The sequence below is a fragment of the Protopterus annectens genome, chromosome 3.part0, assembly GCF_019279795.1.
Source record: "Protopterus annectens isolate FY-2018-M chromosome 3.part0, PAN1.0, whole genome shotgun sequence".
NCBI lineage: Eukaryota > Metazoa > Chordata > Ceratodontiformes > Protopteridae > Protopterus > Protopterus annectens.
The window spans coordinates 1,816,689,734-1,816,716,060 of record NC_056731.1 but is presented as its reverse complement, the minus strand read 5'-3'; the positions used below and the strand labels follow the sequence as shown (position 1 = coordinate 1,816,716,060).

General features: G+C 38.2%; 1 protein-coding gene across 3 annotated transcripts in view; it reads left to right on the top strand.

The window, feature by feature from the left end:
* The first annotated feature begins 203 nt into the window (after positions 1 to 203).
* The window catches only part of ALS2CL (ALS2 C-terminal like), a 2,758,770-nt gene continuing 2,732,646 nt past the window's right edge, over positions 204 to 26,327 (top strand). For all 3 annotated transcript variants that reach the window (XM_044065874.1, XM_044065873.1, XM_044065871.1), the window contains exon 1: positions 204 to 274. The gene's annotated coding sequence lies outside the window, so the exon portion shown is untranslated. The remainder of the gene's footprint in view (positions 275 to 26,327) is intronic.

The following is a 26,327-nucleotide window of genomic DNA, read 5'->3' as shown; positions in this document are numbered from 1 at the left end:
TGAGGCAGAATATGTGCTTATAGTGATAAATACTGAGTGAATGCATGTCATGGTACTAGAAACAGAAGGCTTCCTTAATTTGCAGTTGCACTACACGTCAGGGCAGCTTTTACTCCATAGCTGCATCTCACAGCTAGAGCTACTGGGCAGGAATTTGTACTGGAGAGTAAAGGGGGTTGGAAGTGGGAGGGGCACGTGGGAGTGGTATTTGCTGACATTACCATTTAGCATAAAGCTACACGAGAATAAACTTCTCTCTCAACTGATACTAAAGGTAAGTTTATTATTTGATGTAATCCAAAGTTTAAGAGTAAACTTCAGTCATTTTTTCCCTTCTTGTATTCCTCTCCATACAGTTCTTCACTTTTCAGTGAGACATGTTAATTTTCCTTTCAAATTCCGTACAAAACGAATATGTAATCTGTAATCTGATGTACTCTGAAGTTTATGCCTTATGTTATGCAGCTACTGTCATGTAAGGATACAGGGACACAGGTCATGTGTCCAAATTTAGTGCGGGTGCAATTAAGAAAGGGTTAAGAAACATGAAACAAGTTTTAAGAGTGAGCTGGTCAGCTGCTGGAATAAAAAATAGCTTGTGAATGACACAGAGAAACAGAACAGTATTTTTAGCTCGATTTTTTTTTTTTGTATGACAAATTCTGAATGTCAGTGTTGAGATGTGTTATTTAATTTTAAAATTCAGTTTCAGATATTTTGTGTTTAGCAGAGTCTGAAAGGTTCACGTGTAATATACCAGGGGCAATGCTAACAATGAGTTTATTCTTGTTAAAATGGTAAGCAACACTGTGTTTTTTTTCCCCCAGATTATTGTTTTTGAATCTACATAGGTGGAGTCTGTAGTTTCCTGCCATAGCTGTACCAGGAAGCTACTCTACAGGTGTTAGGCTAAAGTTTGTCTTTTATGTTTTTTTTTCACAGGATTCAGCCATGGCTGATATCATGTTATTTCATTCCTTAGTAACGCTGATGTTTGAAAGCAACACTATTCTGAAATGTTGTTTCTGTTTCTAAATATCACTCAGCTAATCTGCAAGAATTTTGCCTGTGATTATGCAGTGTTTATTTATGCATATAAAATTATATATGAAATAGCTGCTACATTTTAAAAGTTTTTGAAATATTTATATACAATTCAGGTAACATTTCATAAATTAATTATATAGTCCCCTATCCTCTTCATTCAGCTCAAAGGAAGAACTTACTTAAACAGAACCAGCATTCATTACTGTCAGTGTTTAGTATTTCACTTTAGTTTTATTTTCCGTTGGAAATTCATAAATTCTGTGCCAGCTCTACTCATGTGGGAACAGTTGTAATGTTCCATGCAAAGTATCACTTTATCACTTTAAGTGGCAAATAAGAGGCAGATGAAGAGCAATCCAAACCTGTTTAACAGATTAATTTTGTTAACCTCTGCCTTCCAAAGAACTCTCAGCCCTGCTGAATACTCATCTCCAGTAGATTTATCATGACTGGAAACTGACTGGCTTTCTTTTTTCCCTGCTGAAGCAATGTACTAACAGTATGTCAGATTAATCCTGTCAACAGCAGTTCCTCAGATTAAAATGGAAATGTGTAAATTTCCAACTAAAGTACATGAAAAAAAATCCTAAACAGCCATGGCTGCTGTTGTATACACACACTGTCTGACGTGTATGCCCCTTCTAGTAGTTCTATTATCAACAAGCTGTCAAGTGAATTAATGGTGGTAATGCATAATGTAAATGAATACTGTGTTTAACAGGTGCACTGTATATGTTATGCAGTTTGGCACATGCAGTTATGGCTGTGAACTAGTACTGAGTTTGAGTCTTTCTATTTCTGCTGTTAAACTGCCCTTGCCTCAAGAGGTCATTTAACCAAACATTGCCTCTGAATCAAACCCTGCACCACTGGACCACAGGAAAAAGCTTATTAACAATTATAATATTGTATATATCATAAATATGGAGTTAAAAATTCAGAATGAGTATACCGACTATATTATTACTGCAAACCTTTGATCAAACAGCCGATAATACACTGAACATACATTATTTTTTGGTACATTTGCCTTCTTTGCTGGCTCTATAGTGTCCTTTTAGTTTCTTTCATTAGTTTGAAGACGGAATACTTTTGCTTATATACTATGCAAAATGTTGTCTCTTAAAACTGATTTATATTCCATGGCTTACAAGGTGTATGTCTGGCCTACCTCTCAACCTCTTAGCGGAGGAAATCTGGACAAAGCCTGACATAATGGGGGGGGGGGCAATGGCCCAAAAATAGGGACACATTTTAAATATTCCTTTATATACTTAGAAAGTTGCTAGAATAACAGGATTTGTGTTAGCATGCATTTTCCTGAAGGATATGAAGTCTGAAACTCAAATGCATGTCAGTATTTAAGATCATCCCGGTGATTTGTCAAAAAAAATTTATGAGGAACAGACCAAAAATATGAGGCAAAAGTGTGGACATTCTGTGAAAATCTGTACAGTTGAGAGGTATGAATTCAGGCTACACCCATGCTACTGAGAAAATTAGACACTTTTCATGATCGTGGTTTGCACAGGAGCACAGTTTGCAAAATTATTAGACGTGTGCCTTAACAGGGTTGATACTAGACAAAAATGCATCAAAATTAACAGAGGATTTCAGAAGTTATATACTATATACCACCATATCATAGATATTATTAGCACATTTATGTTGCAAAAAATGGCTAGTATGGGTCATTATGTGGCGTGTAAGTTCTGCTGGTCAAAACGCTGGTTAAATGACTAACTGCACTCTGAAGATAAAAGATGGATTGCAATTTGCACTATGTCTCTGCAAACTGATTAATGAGTCTTTATTTTACTGAACTGTATGCAATTATTGAATGTTCTTAAATGTTTAACTGCCACATTGACCTGTGTCATGACATAAAAAAGGCTCCCATACCAGCTCACTTGCCCAGTTAACAAAATAAAAAATTAAATTAAATAAACTTCAAGCTTAAAAATGGATCTGTTTGTTTTTCATGTATATTTGTTTAGGAGATGGCTTAATCCCTTTGAAATGTTGTGCTAATTTATTTGACTATTTTACAGGTACTTGCAGGTTGTTGTGATTTGTTCTTAACAGAGTCATCATAGTTTGTTGAGTGCTATGAGAATGCCTGTTTGTGGTAATAAATGAATGAAAAACAGAAGCAAAAGAATATGTTATCATTGATATCAGTTTGGGAATAGTATTCATATTCATTAATAAATACAGTGACTACAGCCTTTATATTACTTTATGGTTATTTTACTATTTATTGCTAAATGGCATGTTCCTGGCAAGCAGATGTGCAAGGCTAGTCCCTTTTCAATACTGGAATGTTTTCCATTTTCAAGTGTAAATCGTGGGCTTTTCTTCCCAGACCTCAGCTGAAAATGGGCACTTTCTGGATGAATCGGACTTTCCCAGTAAACAAATATCAAACAAATAAATAAATGCTGTGCAGTTTTGTAGTATGTGTGAAAGGTGTAGTGAAATGACAGTTATACAGTACCATACTGTGTAAAATGAGAAGCTTTATGTTGGCATGAGCAGTCTGCTTTTGGAAGCCATAGCAACTGTTGAAAAAAGGGCAAAGCAACTTCTTTGTTGTGATACTGTTTGCAGATGATAATTAGTGTTGATTCAGTTTACCATGCAACAGAAACCATTTAAAGAAATGTGTCTTAAAACATTTCATGAAAATGTTCCTTGATACCATATCAAATTACAGTTTGCTGACATTGTACAAACTGATTTTGGTTCCTAAATTCTCTTTATTTCTGATGTCACAAATTATATTTGACAAGGGAACTTTTTTGGCCATTTCAACTTTGTCCCAAAATTTACAGTACAAGTACTTGTAGTAAGATTAGCAGCAGTAAATATAACATAACTAGACTAGCACTTGGTATGCTGTAGTTTTGCATAAAGATGTTTCTTGTTTAACATAAAAAGGGGGGAAAAGGCAGGAATTGAATAATTTATGTAATGTTTCTTAGATTATATGACATATAGCAATATACGTGAAGTAAAATGTTTGTTATATTAATTATAGTGTGATTACTTTTATATGAATGTACATGTACGTATCTGACAAGTGACACTTCAATAAAGGTGTTTGTAAAAAAATATTATACTCAGGCCAATGTCTAAAATGCCTTCCTGTATATATATAGCCCTTAAGGTGATACATATACATTTGGTTCTAGATTAAAGCAACATGAATTATCTGGCTTTATGTCACAACTGACATGACACATCGGCTCTACATAACATGTTCTGTTTATATAATAGTAGTAGTAGGTTTGATTGAGTAACCCACTGAAGTGTTCTAAGTGAAAACAGGAAGTGCCTAGAAATACCTCATTGTTTATCTGAGACACACTCCTGATACCATTAGAGTTTTCCATATAGCCTTGCAAAGCAGATGTGAATAATTTTGAATAGAACCTTTGTGAAGAATGTAAATTAGTTTTTTTCAAAATCATTTGCATGCAGTTAAAATACCACTAAATGCTGGACAGTGTATAATACAACAAGATGGCGTTTGGATAGGGATTTTTTTATAAAGTCCTAAGGAAAAAAAATAGGGTTCTTTAAATGCAGATTTTACCATTGTAAACTACACAGCAGTATTGTATGTTATTAGCAACTGCAGTATAGCTGCAATAGGAAACTATTTTTATAATCCAATATGGTTTATTTCATACCAAAGCAGACTTTGCTAGAATTCTAAAATGCACAGAATATGGTTTTAAAAGCCAGCTGTTATTTATTGAATACTTGTTAAAAAGCTTTATGAAATGCTTTGAAACCCTGAGCTACAATGTACAGAAAAATGCTATATGCATGTACAAGGTATTTGCCACTCAGAAGCTAGTATACGCATGAGGTATAGCTGTCAACGCAAGTGTACAAAATGAAATCTAATTTGTAGCTGCCTCTCCACAACACAAAACTGTTGGTATTCTTCACATAAAAATGATTCTGAAGTCTGAGTATTTTATCATTATGGGAGTCCTATGATCATATCTGCAAATTTCCATACTGTCAGCTGTAATTCATGTTATCTTACAACATTTCAGATAAGCACTTTCTCTGAATATACTAGCTACTTCATTTATGACATATATCTACTGAAAGTGAACTGTTTCTTTGTTATTGTTCAATGTTATCATATGTCACTGTTTTGATGCTAATATATAGTACCTATTATGTAATTCATCTTTCTGCTGTATCTGTAAGTAACCCAGACTGTGGCTGAAAAGGGGCCCATGTGGTCATTCCACAAGTACAATCAAGAAGTAGCCAGAGAGCACCACAAGGGAAATTGGCTGGCTTAAAATGGCCCACTGCGGCAGCTAGTCTAGTACTTAACCTATAACCCCATAAATCAATCAGTTGGTGAATGAATGAATAAGGGTCTGTATCAGTGGGCCAGCAGGTAGCACACTCACATTTGATGCTGGTAGATAAAAAAAAAGTGGCTTCTATTCACAAACTCAAAGCTTAGATTTATTCTCCAGTACTGTCACTGTAGTGTAACATAAGAAAGGTACTATACTCCTTTGCTGTCCTTCAGGTGAGACACTGAACTGGGCTGCCATCTGCCTGAGCTTGGTATTAGCGTAGGTGAATGTAAAACATCCATTAACGCACAAAAGAGTAGGGAGTCCTTTATTTTCTACCATATATGTACATATGTAACCATGTATATGTTCAAATATGTTATATTATTTACTCAAAGCAGAATGAACTAAAAGGAAGTAAAAAAGAACATTATGCATTATTTGCTTAGACTCCCCCACTTATTTTGTCATAACTATATCGTCATATTATTTAATACTTCTCCTCTATTTTGTAGTTTATTATATAGCATTTCACTTTTATCTCCATTTCCATATAAACCAGATCCTTTACAGCAGTTTCTTTTGCAGTCCTCACATATAATTATTTTATTTATTTATTGCATTTGTTTATGGGGAAATCTAGCTGGACATGAAGCCCCTTTCGAACAGAGGCCCAAGGAGACAAGCTCTACACAAAATTATGATTGCTTATACTGACAATAAGCTTATACTGACAATAACAAGTACAGTAGATAACACAATGCGATGACAGTATGGAAAACACAGTATGGATACACATATAAAAACAACAGTAGTATACAAATATGAGTAAAGTATTATTATACAAAGAAGCAGATACAATCTTATGTAATACTTTGTCACAGGCAAGTGGTGGATTAGTTGTGCATGTTATACTTAGAGTAATGTAAGAGGTTCTTTGAACAGAGTAACGACAAAACACTAGGCTAGCAGTAGTCAAGGATAATCCGCTGTGTGAAAAGGATACAGCAAGTAATTAGGAGTGGTTAGTCACAGGAGGTAAATTTTAAGATTTTAATGTCACCTGGCGGTGTAAACCTTGGCTCAAGATGATTGTCACTATTGAAGTGACACCCCAACACCATGTGCAAAAATGGTATAAAGGGGTTGAGGATGGATAGATGGCTGGAATGCAACATAGCTTAAGTACATTAGCAAGGTAAAGGAGGTAAGATGTAGAATATATAAGTAGATTAGGTAGATGTTAATATTAAGTTGTAGTAGGGGGGAACAGAGAGGTGAGCTTAGGTTTAGATGGATTGGTTTTAGCGAGGAGTGGTATAGGAGCAGAGCCATACGTGTGTAAGATTTTGCTTCCATTTAGATTTGAAAGATTTTAAGTTCATATTTTGCCTTAAGCAGGGAGGAATAGAATTCCATTTCTTTGAGGCACATATGCCGTATTGTTGGATTTAATTATACTAAGTAACATTTTATCACCAGAATACAAGGGTCTGCTGGGGAATAGGGTATATTAGGCTGTTATAAGATGGATAGTGTAATTATACCCATATTAATGCATTTCAACTCAACAATTTAAAGTTATGTACATTTTCTGCCAAAAAGTGCTGTATCTCCTTAGACTTTAGAAAAACTTACTTAGTTCTCTCTTCCACTCTACACCCTTCTACATTACAAAATCTTTCTGCATGAACTTTATACTTCATATTTGCATCCACTGATGATTTTATTCAGTCATTTTACACTCATAAATATTTTTTATATATTTTTTGTCTGTTCCTTTGTTTATTATCTATATGTTCGTATGTGTCTACTACATAATTCTCAGTCATTTATTTATTATTTATTATTTATTTATTTGACATTTGTTAACTGGGTTGGTCCAACTGAACTAAATGCCCATTTTAAATGGAGACCTGAGGAAAAAACTCCAAATACGTATACAGTTATGCAACTAAGCAGAGTAAGAATAAAAATAAAAAATAAAACAGTGATACAATAATCAGACAGTACTAATATATAACAGTTTACAAATCTGAGTAGTCCAAAAGAAACAAATAACAATCGTGATTATGATAAATACTATAGGTCAACACATGTGGAATGAATTTTCTATAATTGTTATTACACATGGAATAGGAGGTAAAGCTGTTTAAACAATTAACATCCTAGAAGTGATTAGCAGATTGAATAAGTAGCAGAAGAAAAGAGGTAAGTGTTTATGTAGAGTATAGCCAAGATTTCAATAGACAATTTTTTAGTTCATTTTTGAAACTACTGGAGTGTATAATGCTTCTTTAGTTGAGTGGAAATTTATTCCAGTTATGAGATATTAAACGTTTGTATAATACTTTCCCGATAGTTTTATTGGGTTTGTATTTTCGAAGAAGGGGTTGGTCTGTACTATGGAGTAGCTATGTGGAGGTATAGTAGGATATATGATTTGCTAGGGTGGGACAGGCTGAGGGTTTGTTGAGTAGTAACTGAGTTATGTGAAGTGGTGGGAGTTGACGTTGATGGGGAAATTCATTATCCTGTTACTCCATTGTTTTCTTTCTCAGTAATTTCAAAGTCCACTTTCCATATAAAATTAGTTTTCTACTATCCTTTTGTTTCTTCTCTTAGTTGTGTCTTCTTTCTTTTCCCTTGCTTTAAACTATTCCAGTAATCTCTATATATTTCATATAATATCCTCCCTGAGACATTTTTGTCACTCTGTTTTATTTCTCAAAGTACATAATATGGAAACAAAGAAAAAAACTTCTAGGTTAAATAAAGTCAACTACTTTTACCTCTTCTGGTATGTCCCCCCCCCCCCCCAAAAAAAAATAATAAAATTATATGAACTATTTATGTTTTCTCTTTTACTAGACAACATATAAGGATTTGCAATAAAACTTACCATCTCCATTAATGTCCCACTTATTAAATGCACCTTTTTAAAAGATGACTCAAAGGCCTTCCACAGATTTACCATATCTTTTAACTTTTGAATAACACTCTTTGAAAAATCTTCCACGATGTGCCTTTTCCTATAAAAACATTCCTAACAGCTTACCTTTCTTTTCTGAAAGTAAAACCACATATTTAAATGTAGCTCCTAACCATTTACTTTTTTTCTTTATCTTTAATCCTATAGTCCTCATTTTCCATGTCTTTCTTCACATAAATGACCTATATAAAATTCTTGCTGCAAATGTTAAATCAGATATATAAACTAGAGCTCCTGGAGTTAGGATACCTAGTTTGTGTATGTCTTATTTTATTCCCACAGGCCTATATCACAGCATTTATAACTAAGCAGAAAATCACCTCAGTTAATGGGTAACCATGTCTGACCGCTTTACCCAACTTAACCTTTTCAACTACCTATCTATTAATTAATAATATGACCCAGGTTCTTTTATATATAGATCATAAGTAATTCATCTTTCAACATAACCATAATTTTCCAAATGACTCTAAAGTTGTTCCTAATTAATCATGCACTATCATTATATTGCATATTACGTTGACTTAATCTTATTCTTACTATATAATCCACAATTTCTTTAATGAAAATCAACATTTCCTTTATGCCATTCTTCTTCTTCTCCACTCCATGCATGCTCAATAAAAGTAGAACACACTCAATTCCTTTCCTCATATGTTCTTAATGTTTTCATTACTGTTTTACAATCAGCATTATGTAATGTTATTGACCCCAAGTCTGCAAGCCCCACTTACCTTATTTCTTCCAAATAAACTTAATAATATTCTCTACAATTTTCTCATTCTGTATCCAGTTTTTATACCGCTCATTTAATACCTTGAGAAAAAATATTTTTCTTCCACAACCAGATTCTTATAAAATCTATATTACATTCCAATAATACTGGAAACATTTTTATCTTTACCATTCTCAATACTTCATTTAGGTTCATAGAGAGGTACTAGGCAATCAGTCTGCAGACCATTACAAGCCCAACCAATAATCCATGGTCAAAAGTTTCCTCCACCCTCAAGAAGGGCGATATAAGGTTGATTAGGGGGCTGCCCTTCTGAATATCTAGGTTTACTTTAAAGGTGCCAAGGGTGCTACTCTGAGGCATATATTAAAGTTTGTTCCACAGGTTGGGGATACTTCTGGATATGAATCTGTCACACAACATGTCCTATTTATTTGCTGATGAAGGTTTAGATCCTTTAACTGGGTATCTGAGGAAAGTACAGTTGCATAAGTAAATGTGTCATACAAGTAGAAGTAACCTTAGCTATATGTTTATATCCTGCCAAGGGTATAACAACTGGCCAGCTTCCAAAGATTCAGAGCACCTTCCACACACCAAAAATGTCAGGCATTTTAAGCAGAGCTGACTAAAAGACATGTTTGGGCATAAAGCCCTTCAGAGATTTCCTGCCAAAAATAAGAGAAGGAGTCTGAGCCCTGAAAGGACAATGCAAGGGACAACAAAAATAAATGTCCACACCCTGACATAAAAAACACACCAAAAAAAAAAAAACAAGGGGGAATGGAGGGAGGAAGTGGCTACTACAGCAGTGATCATTCAAATATCTACAGTTATGGTGTGGTTATTTACACAACTGTACTATGTTATTCATATTGATCACTGCTGTAGTAGCCTTAGCTATATGGGTAGATTACCCTAGCTTACTACATTTAGGAAGTGGAAGGAGAAGAGCCCAGGAGCCCCTGGAGAATGGTCCTTGTAAAGTCTGATCTAGACCTAGAAAAATAATCCATCTTGGAGTGCTTTGTAAAAGTATGTACAGAGAATCAAGTATCAACTTCTAAAATACTTCTAGAATGCAGCCCTTTCTAAAAAGCCATAGACGAAGCCAAGGCCCTGGTAGAGTGAGCCTTTACTCTGCCTGGAATAGTTTTGATATGGTGAAAATACCAAAGGTAATAACCTTAGACAAGCATTTGAAATACTCTTTCTTGACATCGGTTGTCCCTTCTTTTTACCTTCACAAGAAATGAACAAATGATCTGAAGAGCTGAAAGATTTAGTTCTTTCAAGATAGTACCTGAGTTGTCTGTGGAAATCTAAGGTATAGAGTATCCTTTCACCCTCATTTTTAGGTTCAGGAAAGAAAAGGATGTGATGGATAGTCTGGCTTAAAGTAAATTGGATATCATCTCTTTAAACATAAATGAAGGCTAAGTTCTCAGAGAAAACCAGTCACTAGGGAAAATGAGATAAGGTTGACACCATAAGAGCTTGCAACTCAGGTACCCTTCTTGCAGATGTCAGAGCAATCAGTAAAACTATTTTCCATGTTAAGAACCTCAAGTCAGCCAGGTTAACCAGTTCAAATGAAGCAAGTCTTAACTTCTGTAACACAAAATTAAAATCTCAAAGAGGAGATACCAGTTTTCTTGGAGGTCCCTTATGCAAAATCCCTTGTAAAAACAATTCAAGATGAGACTGCATTGAATGAGAAGGATCAGTGGGCAGTTATGATGAAATGGCCATTTATAAACCATGACAGAGTATGAAGAAAGGCCACAGTATGGTAACTCACATGAATGTTGAAAAAAAAAGCAGAGAACAATTAGCCCTAAATAGGTGCTGATTATGTTGTTGGTACCAACTAGAACACCTTTTCCATTTGCAAATGTAGGATTTTCTAGTAGCAGGCTTTCTTGCCTCTATTAGTACCTTCTGCATGTCCTCAATATATTTAAAGGAATTAAGACCCTATCATCCACACAGCTGAAGTTGATTGATTTCAGGGTGCATCAAACACCCCTGTTCTTGTGTGAGTAAAATCAGTCTATAAGGAAGCTTGTGCAACTGCTCCTGGCCATTTCCAAAAGAAGGGAGAACTACTGTTGCCTGGGCCAGAAGGAAGTCACCAAAATGATCTTGTGGGATTCCTTCTGAATCTTCAGAAGTACCCCGGATGATAGTGGAAAGGGTGGAGAAGCATACAGGAACACTCCTGTGTGAAGAAAAGAAAAGAAAAAGCATCTGCCTTCCAAGCTTTCTTGCATGGAACCATGGAACAGAATCTTGCCACTTCATTGTTTGGACGGGAGACAAAGAGGTCTACCTTAGGAACTCCTCACAGATGGATCAAATCTTGGAAGACCCCCTGATCTACTTTCCATTCATGAGGGTCTACCTTGGTCCTGATCCACTTGTCTGCCACACAGTTGTGCTCTGGTGAATGTAGGATGCCTTAAGAGTGAGACTGTGCAGTGAAGCAATATCCCAGGATAACATGCCTAGTCTGCAAAAGGGTTACAACCTGTTTATCTTTGCTTGTTGATGTACCACATGACTGTGGTATTGTTTGTAACCATTTGAAGAGGTCACAAGGACCAAAGATGGTTCAGATAGTTGACTGCCTTCAACAGGACAAGTATCTCCTTGATATTTATGTGCTTGCTTCTGTCCTTGGTGTACTACATTACCTGCACTTTTATTCTTCCTGAAACTGCTGCCCAAGCAAAGTCCATGGTGTCTGTGGTAACTGACTGCTTTGGAGAAGGGAGAAAGAAGGGGAGACCTGGATTTAAGGATATCTGTTGTCTCCATTAAATTATTTCTCTTCTGGCAAATGCCAGCCCTGGTATTTTAAAAGATAAGGGGTGTTTACATTGGCACGCAAGAGATTTCATATACCACTGTATCCTTCTCACGTGGAGTCTTGCCAGGAATATTATGAGAATAACAGATGCCCTGAGACCCAAAATCCTGAAGTACTCCCTCTCAGTAACCGAAATCTGAGTAGAAAACCTTAAAAATAGATATACATCTATTTTTCCCTGTAGAAGAAAATCTCTTTGAACTGAGGTGACTAGTTGATATCCCAGGAACACAATCCTGTGTGGAGGTGTCAAGAAAGAATTTTCAATGTTCTCCTGGGATCCCAGCTTGTGTAAGAGATCTCTCGCCCAAGGGGGAGAAAGAGAAATTCCTGACACTTTGAAAAATATCCTGCAAAGATAAGCAAGTTGCCTAAGTATGGAAAAATGTGGATACTCTGTAGTTTGCAATGAACTGTAACTGGAGCTAGACACTTTGTGACCACTCTTGGTGCAGTGGACAGTCCAAAACGTAAGATAGATAACTGATAATGTGATTCCAACACACAGAACCATAAGAAAAATCTGAAATTTGGATGAATAGGTATGTGATGATAAGCATCTTTTAAGTCTAGTTTTACTGGGAAATTTGAAAGGGGAAGAAGAGGTAACAGGTTATAAAGTGACATTTTCAATTTGAGCACGGTCACAAATAGGTTTAGGAAATAAAGATCCAAAACTAGTCTCCAAGCATTTTCTTTCTTTGGCAGTAGGTACATCCATGAGTGAAAAAAACATTCCTCTCCCCCAGGAAGGAAGAACTGGTTCTATAACTGATGGGCCCAAAAGAGTCTGATCTGGAGGATGAGGAATGACCCACTGGAAAGGAAGAATTTCCTCCAACTGCCATCTCTAACCCTGATGAATGATTTTCAGAACCCATTTGTCTAAACCTATCTGTTGTCAAACAGAAAAATGGAGATTCTGACTTTCTGGAAGTGAAGGGAGCGGGGGGTGGTCACAAGGTCTCTTGAATAGTCAGTCATTCAGATCTGTTTGACTGTCCATGGTTTTGGGAGGTTTGAATCTTCATTTTAGAACCCCATTGGCATTTCTTCTTAAAAGACAATATTAAGATACAACCAAATACCCTAATACTGGGTGATTTCAACTACCCTGCCATTAAATGGGAAAACTACTCGGGTACCAACTCCTTTTCCCAACGGTTCTTGGAATTCATAAATTCCAATGCCCTGGATCAACTAATCCATTGTCCCACCAGGGCTCCAATATCCTAGACCTGCTCATTACCAACATGGGAGATAGATGCTCCAGGCCAGTGGTCACCTCCTCATTGGTCAGGTCTGACCATAAGCAAATCACCCTTGACATCCGCATCCCACCCCCACCCCCACCCCCAGTAAGGAAACCTCCTTAAAAAACTTCTCCAAAGCCAACTTCATGCTACTGAAGTCAGAAGTGGCAAACTTCACGACACCCATGCAGATGGGATCTGAAAGTTCGACTGCAGAATCCTACACTAAGGCACTGTACGAGCACATCCACTTGTGCATGAATCGTGCCATCCCAAATAGAATGAAGATGCTCTTCTCCAAAAAAAGGAAGACAATCTAGTGGTCCCCTGCTATAAACAAACTAAACAACAGAAGGAAGGAACTGTTGCGAAAAGAGAAAAATCCCAGGATGCAAAAAACTCCCTCACCAGCCTCAGTAAGAAGCTGAGATCCCTCACAAAATCCTCAAAAGCCAGTTATGAAAATAAAATTGTCAAAGATTCCAAAGACAACCACAAAGCATTCTATAGTTATGTCAAGAATCTAAATGGCAATGCTCAGATCTGCTCTGAGCTACAACAGAATGGCATTAAATATACTGATCCCAAGGATATTGCCAATATCCTGGCAGATCAATTTAGTGCCAACTTCACCCCCTCTTACCCCCTGAAGGGCCCATCTCAATATCAAAAGATTGCCAAATTCCGGTAATCACGGCCATGCAGGTAGAAACCACACTCTCCAAAGCTAAGAATACAGCGTCCATGGGACCAGATGTCATCCCAGGCTGTGTACTACATGAACTACAAAATTAACTGGGACCTCACCTAAGTGTCATGTTTAATCATAGCCTCACCTCAGGCTTCGTGCCCACTGAGTGGTGCACAGCTACAGTTATCCCACTCCACAAGGGGGGATCCGCCTTGGATCCCAGGAACTACCGTCCCATCAGTCTGACAAGCCTGATCTGCAAGGGCATGGAACGCATTATCATGGAACTTATAAACAAAGACATTGGCAATCTTCAAACACTGGACCCCACCCAGTTTGGGTTTGTGAAGAGCCAATCTTGTCTCCTGAATCTGACTGACTTCTTTGAATCAGTCCCAGAGTTGTGGATGAGGGTAAGGCAGCCCACACAGCCTATCTGGACCTCGCTAAGGCCTTCTACACCATCCCCCACTCTGGAATCATAGATAAACTTACTAAGCAGGGCATAAATCCCTACTTCACTTGATGGGTTGCCAACTGGCTTACTGACAGAACCCAGACTGTAAAAGTAGCCGACTCCAAATCCTGCTCCAGACAAATGACAAGTGGAGTACCTCAGGGTTCAGTCCTGAGACCACTCTTGTTTGGCATCTACCTCTCTGAAGTACAGGCCAACACTAAGGGACTCTGGCTAACAAAGTTTGCATATGACTGCAAACTGGGAGCCATTATTGAATCCCCAAATGATGTGGATATTTTACAAAAGGGCCTTACAGAAACAAAAGCCTGGTGCCAGAGCCATGGGCTCAAGCTTAATGCCAAGAAATGTATAGTTATCCCATTTGGAAAAAAAACATGCACCCATGAATTACCACATAGGTGGCAAGACACTAAACATCGAAAGTGTGATGAGAGACTTAGGGACACAGGTGGACAGTGGTCTCACTTTCGATAACCACATCGCCACAACAGTCAGAAAATCCTTCTATGTGGCACACCTCATCACTAAGCGCTTTTCATCCAGAAAAAAGGAGGTCATTGTCCCACTGTACTCATCCCTCATTAGACCCATTATAGAGTATAATGACCCGTTTGGTATGTACCTCACAAGACATTTGCAACAGCTGGAAAGGCCACAGAAATACCTCACTAAAAGAATCACAGGCCTAAAGCAGATGCCATATGCTGACCGTCTAAAAAAACTCCAGCTATACTCTGTGGCATATTGTCTACTCAGAGGCGATCTCTGCTTAACATACAAGGCCATGTCAAACCCTGAGCTGTTGGACATGCTCCACTTAAAGAAATCCCAGTCCCTCAGAGCCACACGCTCCAAGGATCTAAACCTTGTCATCACCATGAACAAAACATGCTGGAGGGATAGGTTCCTGACCCAGAGACTCCCCATACTCTGGAATAGACTGCCCATACATGTCAAGCAGAGTGCCGCATTGGCCCTCTTCAAAAGGAACCTTGATGATTGGATGGGAGATAGGAAATTCACCCCGGGGATCATGTCAGTCGCACTGGTAGACAGGGGTCCAGAGAAGTAAATATTGTGGGAAGAAATATCCAGGGAATTGTTATGGCTAGGCTTGCATAGGCCCTAGGGCCGATAGCCTAGTACCAAACTATGAACCTATGAACCTGCATTTTGTTGAGTCTGTTTATTCTGCTTACTGCCAAAATTGTTGAGGAGATAGAAAATCCCTTAGAAAATTTGAAAAAGTAGGGTTATACAATCTTAGAGATTCCATAGATTAGCTCTCCACTTTCATCACACTTTTTGATTACCTCTGCAGCAGATGTCCCAAACATTAAATTTCTATCCAAAGATTAATTTAAAATCACATTTTAACATCATCGGGAAGGTTATGAGAATGCAGCTATGCAAACATGCTCAAAACAGTACGAGTGACCATAGCCCTGGAAGAAGTATCAACGGTCATGCATACTCTCTAAACAAAGACTAGTGACCTGTGCAATAGAAGAAACTAAGTTATTTAAGGCAGATTTTTCCTCATAAAAAATTGCAGATAAAATATTCCTCATACTTTCAGAATTAGTCAAAACAAACTTTAACAAATGAGCCTAACAATTCAAAATTCCGAAAATCAATGTACCTATCAATGCTGTTCACATCCCTGTCAGAATGACTACGATTGGAATTGACTTCTCCCATACAAACAAGGTTGTCACACACACACACACACACACACACACACACACACACACACACACACACACACACACACACACACACACACACACTACATCCACTGCACATAGTGTCCACTATACACATAGACCATCTTATATCGAGGCACTAAAAAGCAATCCTCCCAAACTTCAAAGACCTCCTAAACCTATAAGCAGCAAGGTCTATCCTCAGGAATCTCTAAAGCACTCAACAAAAGCAACACCGAACACCACACATACTCCCGCACCCAGTGGGGTAGCAAGAGCAAAGCTCATAAGGCAAGCCAAAGCATTTCCCAGGGCTCTTTTCATAGGGAACTCTATTGTATGACACGCAAACGCCACATTCGCCAGACTGAATGAGAAGATAACAATTAGTTGCTTATCTGGAGCCAGGATCTGACAAGTTAGTCACCCACTCAAGCCGCTACACTACAGGTGCTAGTATGATTATGTCATAGGCCATATGGGCATTAATGACCTGAGATGTACTTCCCTGGACTATATGAATAGAGACCTTTTTGATATCTCTGAATATATTTCTCAGGCAGGTATGTGACTTGCATTGAGCAGCATTCTACCTTCACGAAGGATGATGCCACAGTATGAACAAAAGCTGATTTACTTCAATAATTGGCTTAGTTTCTGGTGTCCTTCCAGGGGATTCAATATTTAGCAGCATGGGAGGACATGGTTAGCAAACAACATTGCTTTGCAAAGGATTATCTGCATCTGTCTCCCATACGTTTGCGAATATTGGCTAAAACTTTATCCACCCTTAGAGATTTTTTTAGGCAATGCCAAATTGACATAGCAAATAAAACCTAAAGAAACCTAAAGGTGTTACTGCTCAATCCTAGGAGCCTAAACAAGAAACTCCACAGCCTATAAGCTCCCATCACTCTGGAGAATATAGACGTATGTGCTGTTACCAAGACATGGTTTAAATCCACCTAAAGTACTCAGGCAGTTCAAGGCTTCAGCGCCTTCCACACAGTTAGACCATCAGCTGCACAGACAGGAACAAAAGGTGGAGGAGTCTCAATCTATATTTGCAACACGCATAACTCTAGGTTGGTTAAACAGGACGGTACCCTGGAAGTTATCCATGTGCAAATCACCATAGACAAAGTCCAACACCATATCCTAGCAAGCTGTCGGTTACCCTCTAAGTCCTTAGAATCATATAGCTCATACCCAGACCTTCAGGCAAACTGGAGAGACACACTTACCATTAAACCAAATACCCCATTCATGGGAGACTTTAACTACCCCCTGTAAACTGGGAAACACACACTGCCTCATACTCCCAGGCGCAATTCCTGGACTTTATTAACACACATATTTTTGACAAGATAGTGCGCATACCCACCAAAGTTTCAAACCTACTGGACCTGGTACTCACCAATATGGGAGAGTGCTGCCCCCCCCCCCCATATCACATCTTCATTGCTGAGATCAGACCACAAAACTGTCTCCTTTGAAAAAAAAATCAACTCAGTAACCCCAGCAAACCCTGTAACAGTTAAGAGATGGCATCCAGTTTCAAGGAAATCATAGTGCTACTTTATTCAGCCCATATCAGACCCATCATTGAATAGAATGCCCCCTTCAGCATGTATCTGATCAGACATATGCAACAGTTTGAATGCCCATGAAGATTCCTTACCAGGTAAACCCAGGATGTAAATACATCGTCCTACATGGATCGTCTCAAAACCCTTTCTCAATACTGAGTCTCCTACAGGTTACTGAGAGGCGATCTATACCTGGCATACAAGCCATCCTTGGATCCAGCTCTGATGGACTTTTTGCATATCTGCAAAACAAGCAGCATCAGAATTACTAGATCCCAGGATTTAAATTTTGCTTGTGACATAAATAAAATTTATTGTCTTGACAGATGTGTCTCAGAGGATCCCCATGTTCTGGAACAGGCTCTCCATCAATGAGAAGCAGAGTCCCTCTCTAACCCTATTTAAGTGTTACCTTGACCAATAGATGGGAAATCAGATTTTCACCCTGGATCTGGCCCTCATGTCTCTGATAGACACAGGCAGACAGTAATGTCCATACCGCCACCAGACAGCCTCTAGAAACTTCCTAACTTACATACCCCCTAATAAACACCACCATAGGGACACAATTGGTTTGGATTGCATAGCTAGGCTTATAAAGGCCCTGGTGGTCATTAGCCTAGTGCATACCTATGAACCCATGAACTTGTTGCTTAGCAGCAGTGGGATCAAATAAAACTATAGCTGCTGGCCAGATTTGGGAAGAGTGTATAAAAATGTAAAAGACTGAGGAACTTTATACAGTCTATCTTCCTTGTTTATGGACAGCTGACTGACTATCAGGAAAATTGCAGGCAGTAGTACAAAGATCATCTAAAACAGACAGAAAAGGAGAAATGGGTGTAGGAGCTGGAAAATCCTTGTGTAACAACTCACAGTATTTTCTGAGGGACTGAGACACCTCATTGTTCTCCAACTGAAAACGCTGGCACATTCTAGCAATAGTCTCAGAGAAAGAAAATCTCCCACAGAGAGAATCAGAAACTGAGCTCTCCTGTGAGTCTGAATCAGAAATCTGAAGAAAAAAAAACAGTATCCATCCCTGCATCTTGTTATTCACATTCAGAATGCTGAATCTCTTCAGGAAAAGAGATATCTCTCTTTCTTTTATCAGAATCTACTTTACAACAAACAGCCACAGCAGAGTCACCCACCTGTGGCTGAGATAAATTGTTAGTCTGCTTTAGTGGCAAAAGCTGTTTGCTTAATTACTTCTTTTTGTGGTTGCAAGCAGGACTGACCATAAGACCAGTAGTCTGTTTCATGGTCAAGCCAAAATTGGTGCCTCTTTCTCAGGGTAGACAATCCGCAAATTCTGGTAAACACTACCAGTTTACAAAAGTTACTTTTTGACATAAAAATACAATAAAAAGCAATTAAAAATGCTATGTCAGACCCACAAATGTAAAGTAACCACAATCTCTCCACAGAAAAAAATGTTTTTACTTTACACCACTTTTAAACTGACAGGAAAAACAAGCACTCCATTTAAAAGTTAATTACAGTCTCATGACAGTCCATTAAAACACAACACTCCTAGTCTTAAAATTACTTTGTTGAAGAGGAAAGTGATAAACAGAAACACAAATAAGAAAAATGAAGTCTTTTCTCCCAAAGGGAACTTAATCTGCCCAGCAAAGGAGCAGCACAAGCCAACTGTTGATCTTCGAAAGCCTCAGAGAAGCGTACCATTCAGCAGAAGTAAAACTGTGAAGATCTCTAAGAACCTTGTCTTTTACTCAGCTATTATATCCTTGTCAGGATATAAGTATAACCCATATAGCTAAGGCTACTGCAGCAGTGACCAATATGATGAACATTGGTTACTTTTGCGAAGGATCAGAAGGTCAGAAAAGGTTGGATCGTTTATAGCTCAAAAGGCTAAACACAGGTCTCCATGGAGGAATCTATAAGAAACGGTACAGACAGAGCTTTGTCAGTCTGTCCTAATAACTAAAATTTTTGAGGCCACTGATTATTTTAGTTAGGGCTCTCTGAAGACTCTCAAGTTAAGTGATATATTTATACATGTCAAAAGGAGTATTATATTCAGTAATGGGTCTGGTGAAATATGAATAAAGAGGAATTAAGACATCTTTGGATCTACAGGAGATGTCTTTGGATTTTAGATTAACCAGATAAAAGGTTTTCAGAACTACTGCAGAGACATGATGATGATGACGATGATGGTGTTGATGATGATGAAAAGATAAGGAATTATCAAGAAGAGTGCCTAGATCCATTATGACAGTGTCTGCAGGGGTCTCATCCATATATCTATCAATATCACCTTCATAATATGACCAGACTCTGGAACCCATCCCGTCTTTCTCTCAGGCAAATTAAGAACTCTTATAAAAACGTACCTGTGCAATCACCTTCTCAAAATGTGGCAATGCCACTGTTCTACCACACATGGCTGGTCTTTTCTACAGCTACCTCCTGCATGTACATTTCCATGAAACTCCACTATCACTAGGCTCTCTTTTAGCATAATCTAGAAGTACTTTTGTATATATTATTGATATTGTGAATGTCCTCCTCAGTCTTCACATCGTATTAATAATAATGGATCCTTTGCCACCTCAGTGCAGTTGTATTAATTTTACAGTGCATAGCCTTATATATCCAAGTACTGTAGTCTGTAGAAAGTGAGTGTTTACATTGCTGTATGCTGTAAATTTCCTCATGTCTATTACTGAGTGCTTTAAATTATTTTCAGGAATGCCTACTGCTATTTGGTAGTAAATTGTTTTGGAGTTTTTATTCCCAGGCCTAAGCTGAAAAGGGGTCTTGTATGTATCAATCAGACTTTCCTGGTAGACAAATGAAAATAAATGAATAAGTAAATAAATACAGTAAGGGAAATGTTTTATCTACCAAAATTAAATATACTACATTTTTACACTAACACTGAGAACATAACTCTTGTACCAATTATTACCACAGTCTAACCCACAATGAGCAATTGTGAGACACTGGAAGAGTGACTAACAACACCTAATTGTTATTTATTTATTTTATTTAACATTTGTTGACCGGGAAAGTCCAGCTAGGACAGAGCCTATTTTCAAGGGAGCCCCAGGGAGAAATGCTCCAGACACATGCCTTTGGAATGTGGGAGGAAACTGGAGTACCTGGAGGAAACCCAAGCAAACCCAGGGAGGACATGCAGACTCCACACAGAAGGCACTCCAGCCAAGAATAGAACTGAAGAACCTCTTGCTGTGAGGTAACAACATTAACCACTGCACCACTGCAAATTTAGATAGCCATATGCTTGAACGCTTGAGAAATAGATGCCAAATAGAAGAGGTCTAACACTGAGCCATGTGGCGTACCACTGGTAACATTTTTTACTTTAAGAAATGGCCCCTGAAATTCTCACCACACAAGTTCTATTAGACAAACAGTTAGCTATCCACCGCACATCATAAGGAATTATTATACTTCAGATTTGTAAATCTGTCAGTAATGTCTGATGAAGAATGGTGTCAAAGGCCTTAGTAAGGTCTAAATATGTTGCATGTACTGAATAGCCACTGTCCACTGCTGCAGTGACTTTTTCAAAGAAAATAATAAGATTAAACAGGCAGGGCCTTCCACTGACAAAGCAGAAATGATGAGGGTCCAAGGTTGGGAGATTTTCAATGTCTAGGTTAACAAGGTCTGTGATAATATGTTCCATAGTTTTACATATGAGGCTATAGTTACTATGATCTGTGTTTAGGCCACCCTTGTGTAGCGGTACTACAATGGCAATTTTCCAGGTTCCTGCAATGCAACTAGAGGTTACGTAGGGGTTTAGCTAGGCCATATTTGGTGTTGATATTCAAACACCCTGGTATGTTATCGGGGTCCATGGATAAGTTGTTCTTAGATTCGGATGACAAGACTTAAAGGGTGTGGCTAGCACTGTGGAATCTGCTAAAAAGATATAACTGGGTACAATTTGCACTACATTTGTCAGATACTTCAAGCACATGCATTAATGCCCTTCTAGCTTGCCAATATACCAAAACACTTGTTCCCATAATAAATGTCCAGGCTGTTCTTAAAAATATCTAAACTAGTACTTGCTTTAATGTAATTTGGTAGTCTGTTTCATGCATCAGCTACTCTGTCAGAGAACCAATTAATTCACTTCTCATTCCTATAGAATCTCTTACATAGGTTATCTGATGATTCTCTAGTACTTTTTGATATCCCCAAACATTCCCAGAGGTAGTTGTCTCTAAATGTTCTATATAACTGAATAAGATTTCCTCTTATATATCTGTAAGAGACACTGTACAAGTTCAGATATTTTAGTCTTTCTTAATAACTTAAATTTTCACATCCATGGATGCTCTTAGTATATTTCTGCTGTACTCTTTCCAGTTTACTCGTACTTGTTTTCTTATAGGGTTTCCACATTGTTATTCCATACTCAAGTTTAATGTAACTTACAAACAATTATGTCATCATTTTTGATTTCCTAGAATTTATAAATCTTTTTATACAACCTATAGTTCTATAATATCATTATACAATGACTGGCCGGTAACATCATAAAGCGAGCACACTGATTGGCCAGCCCAAGCAGCGTGCCCGTTGAGAATATACAACGGAAAAAGGTCCGGTCGCCCGGACTTTTTTCCATTGAGATATTCTTTAATTTAAAGGGTTTAAAAAAAAAAAAAAAGCGTAGCAACAAAGATCTTCTTTTCTCCGTTGCTTACTTTCCCGAGCACTGATGTACGGGGTATGTGTGGGAACGCAAGTTCCAAACGCATGCGCAGTACATCAGCAATGGCAAAGCGGAGCTGTTCAGCAGTGGAAGAACAGCACGGCGCTGTTATACAAGGACATTATTTAAGAAAAGTAAGTATTTTTTTCTTAAATAATGTCATTGTATAATAGTAATAACCCACTTCTGGTTGTGGGTAATTTTGGATTTACCCACGGTTGTCAAACCACACCAACCGTGGGTAAATCCAGCATTACCCACACCCAGGCGTGGGTTATTGCGTAATTAACCAATTGGTTGATATGATTAGAAAAACTCTTTGCTGAATCTACCCATACACCCAGGTCCTTAAATGAGTCTTCAGTTTCAATCACTGTGTGCTATATTAAATATTCGCCTTTCAGTTTATGTCTCCCAAATCTCATATGCTTAGGATACTAGCTATTGCCTTAGAGTCAGAGTGGTTAATGTTATTGTGGACTAACTTCAACAAATGTTGGGTGTTAGTTCTTAACTTTCTGACATATTTAATGAACGATTTGTAGATATTTTGGTTTTAGTGGTCATTTTAAGTGCATATTCAGGTATGAGATTCCTAATGGTTCCCTTAAGCTGTTTACTAGTTTGCATAACTGTGCTCTTAAAATAGGTACTCCTACATGATAATATTTTCTTTTTCTCTTTCCAAGCATCTTCATTCTTCTAAGATGCCAATTAACCTCTTAACTTTTCTCCTATAATATCTGTTATATTCCATCAATACCAGGAATACTTTGATAATTTACCTTTTTAACACTTCATTTAATTCCTACACAGTAATATTTCTCTCTCTCGTTCTCTCTCTCTCAACCTCTTCAATTATTCTTCTAAAATGCCAGTACTCAACCTGTTTAATTTATTTAGTATACAATGTGGAAATGTAGTATTCTCCTATCTTCAATGTCTGTTGTTGCTTATATAATTTATTACTCCAGTTTTGTCCCAAACACTTGCCATTACATTTCCACCATCCTCACCATCCCCACCATTTTATCACAAAGTGATACTTCTCCTTTTTTACCTTTCAACATACACCTTTTTTAAATTATTCATCAACCTGTTCCCATTTTCTACATGGAGCAAGGGTATTGCATCAAGTGTCACCACCTCTCTCTCAATTCATTGCTAGTCTCCTTTCTTCTTCGACATTCATGCCCGATTGTCACAGGATATCTTCATTTCCTAATGCTTTCTTCCCAAATCTTCTTCACCAAATCATCGTCTGCCTACCTGCACATTAGCCCATACCAGCCGAATATGTTCTCATTGACCTTCTCTGCAACTGGAGCTAGTTTCACTTCTGCTCTAATGTCATTCCTTTGTGTGTCCCATACTGTGCATCCTATTATCCATCTGATACACTTCATCTCTATCACCTCTACCTTCCTCAACTACCCTGCCTTAACTGCTCAGGTTTCTGTACCATACAGAGGTACTGGTCACACCTTACATTTCAGATTCTTTGGCATTCTTCTGTCATACACCACCTCTGCCATTCTGTGCCAGTTGGCTTCAGCCCCTCTGACTCTAGCTCTGCCCCGCTCTTTCAGTCTTCCCTTTTCCCCAACCAATACTCCCAGATACTTGAAGCTGCTTTTTTTAAAAACACCTTTTTATTTGTCTTATGTTTCTCTGAGTTTTTATAACAATTTATATTTTATTTCATTCTTATGCAGTCCTTCGGTATTATATTGTATTCCTTCTTCCATTTACATATTTTCATGTCAAAATACTCTTATTTTATACCTTGATTTCACCACCACCTACCATATGTCCTTTTCTGATCATTCAACTGTTAATTGTTCAACCTTTTTCCTATTTTTATTACTTCGACATTATTGCCAAAATCCCTCATTTACTACAATGATATGAAAATGCAGTCTCAGTAGCGCCACAGGCAATATATTCAGCTTTACTATGGAAGATCAGAAGGCTGTGGGTTCTATTCCCACACCAGGTAACTGGATTAATGTTTTCAGTACTGACACTGCAGTGCAGCATATGAAAGAAGCTCACACTCCTAGTGAGTTGTCTTTCCAATGAGACAGTAAACCAAGGCCCCATCTGCCTAAACTTGTGATAACTCAGTTGGGTGGAAAAGATCCCACAGCACTTATTGAAGAGTAGGGGCTGCTTTATTTATATAACTCTTAATACTATATACATTTTTACTCTACTTACATTTTTATATTCACAATATTTACACTTTCAGGTTCACATTAATAATTTTACCCTTTTCATATTATCAGAATCACATTGTCATCACATTAATAACATCCCCTTATTTTTTTACATTTTTACCCTTTCCTCTGTCCCCCATCCTTTGAATATAACCATATTTTTATTTCAGTTAGCCCATCTTTATCTTCTCTATTTTTACTGTAGAACAATACTATACAAATAATCATCCCATTTGTCAATTTCACATTCCCTTCCTGTCTCATACTTCCCATATAATATCATATCCATATTTATGTTTCTGAATCCTTCTCATTTATTCACATTTTTAAACTTTCTCCAAAACATTTAATTCTTTTTACATTCCAAAAACAATGTGAGGAATTCATAAAGGTTACCTTGTGGTAACCTTTTGGAATTCAGAGACAGCTGTAACATGGTTATCTAGCATGAAGACGTGCAACACTGCATCAGGATGTGCTGCATGCAAATAAGGCAGTCTAGCAGAAAGGCATACACTAATTAGCCATGTGCTGTCTCCCCAGAACTGCTGCCATGAAGGTATCTATGTGACAAGCAATTCATAACAAGCTCAGCTGTGTGGATTAGCATTGTCACTCTTCCCATGTTGCAGTAGTGGCCATTGCCAAAGGGCCATGTTTAGCCATCGTGGGAGAGGTAAGCACTAGGGATTTTAGTAGTAAGGTAGGGTTGGGAGGTGTGATAGTGAGTGTATGTGAGGGGTTGCACATGTGTGTTTCTATGTCTGCCTGCAAGATAGCATAAGGGAGGTATTGAGGGGGTGAGGTAGCTGCTGTGTGTGAATGGATGAATGTGAGTATGACTGGGTGTGTACAGAGGTGTGTGTGTGTGTGTGTGTGTGTGTGTGTGTGTGTGTGTGTGTGTGTGTGTGTGTGTGTGTGTGTGTGTGTGTGTGTGTGTGTGTGTGTGTTGCTTGGTCTGTCTGTCATACCTCTAGGTACTCCTAGACTACTGAACATAGTTTACAGTATTTGGTGAGGGACACCCCTAGATTAATGAACATAGTCTACAATATTTGGTGGGGACACCCCTAGACTAATGAACATAGTCTACAATACTGGGTGGGGTATACCCCTAAATTAATGAACACAGTCTACAACATTGGGTAGGGAACCACTCGCTACCAGGGATAACTTCATCTTCTTCTTCTTTTTCAGCTTTTTCCCAGTTAGAGGTCGCCACAGCGGATCACCTGTCTACTTATGATTGGCAGTGGAGTTTTATGGTGTCGAGTTGCCCAACCTTCCACGAAAGGCACACACATGCACGCACTCACACCTAGGGCCAATTTAGAGTATCCAATCCACCTACAGCATATCTTTGGGATGTGGGAGGAAACTGGAGCACCCGGAGGGAGCCCACATGACCACAGGGAGGGCATGCAGACTCTGCACAGAAGGCAGCCCAGCCAAGGATTGAACCGGAGAACCTCTTGCTGTGAGGCGGCAACGTTAACCGCTGCACCACTGCAGCCACCCTGCTACCGGGGATAACTGTACTATGGGAATTAGGGTGACCCCCTAGCCACTATAGATTACATCAGAAAACTTGTGCCTTAATGCCAAATCAGTACAGGGACTGAGGGGTTTGGAGAACACTACACATCAGGAATGCTACTCTTGTGCCTTAATGGTGCTT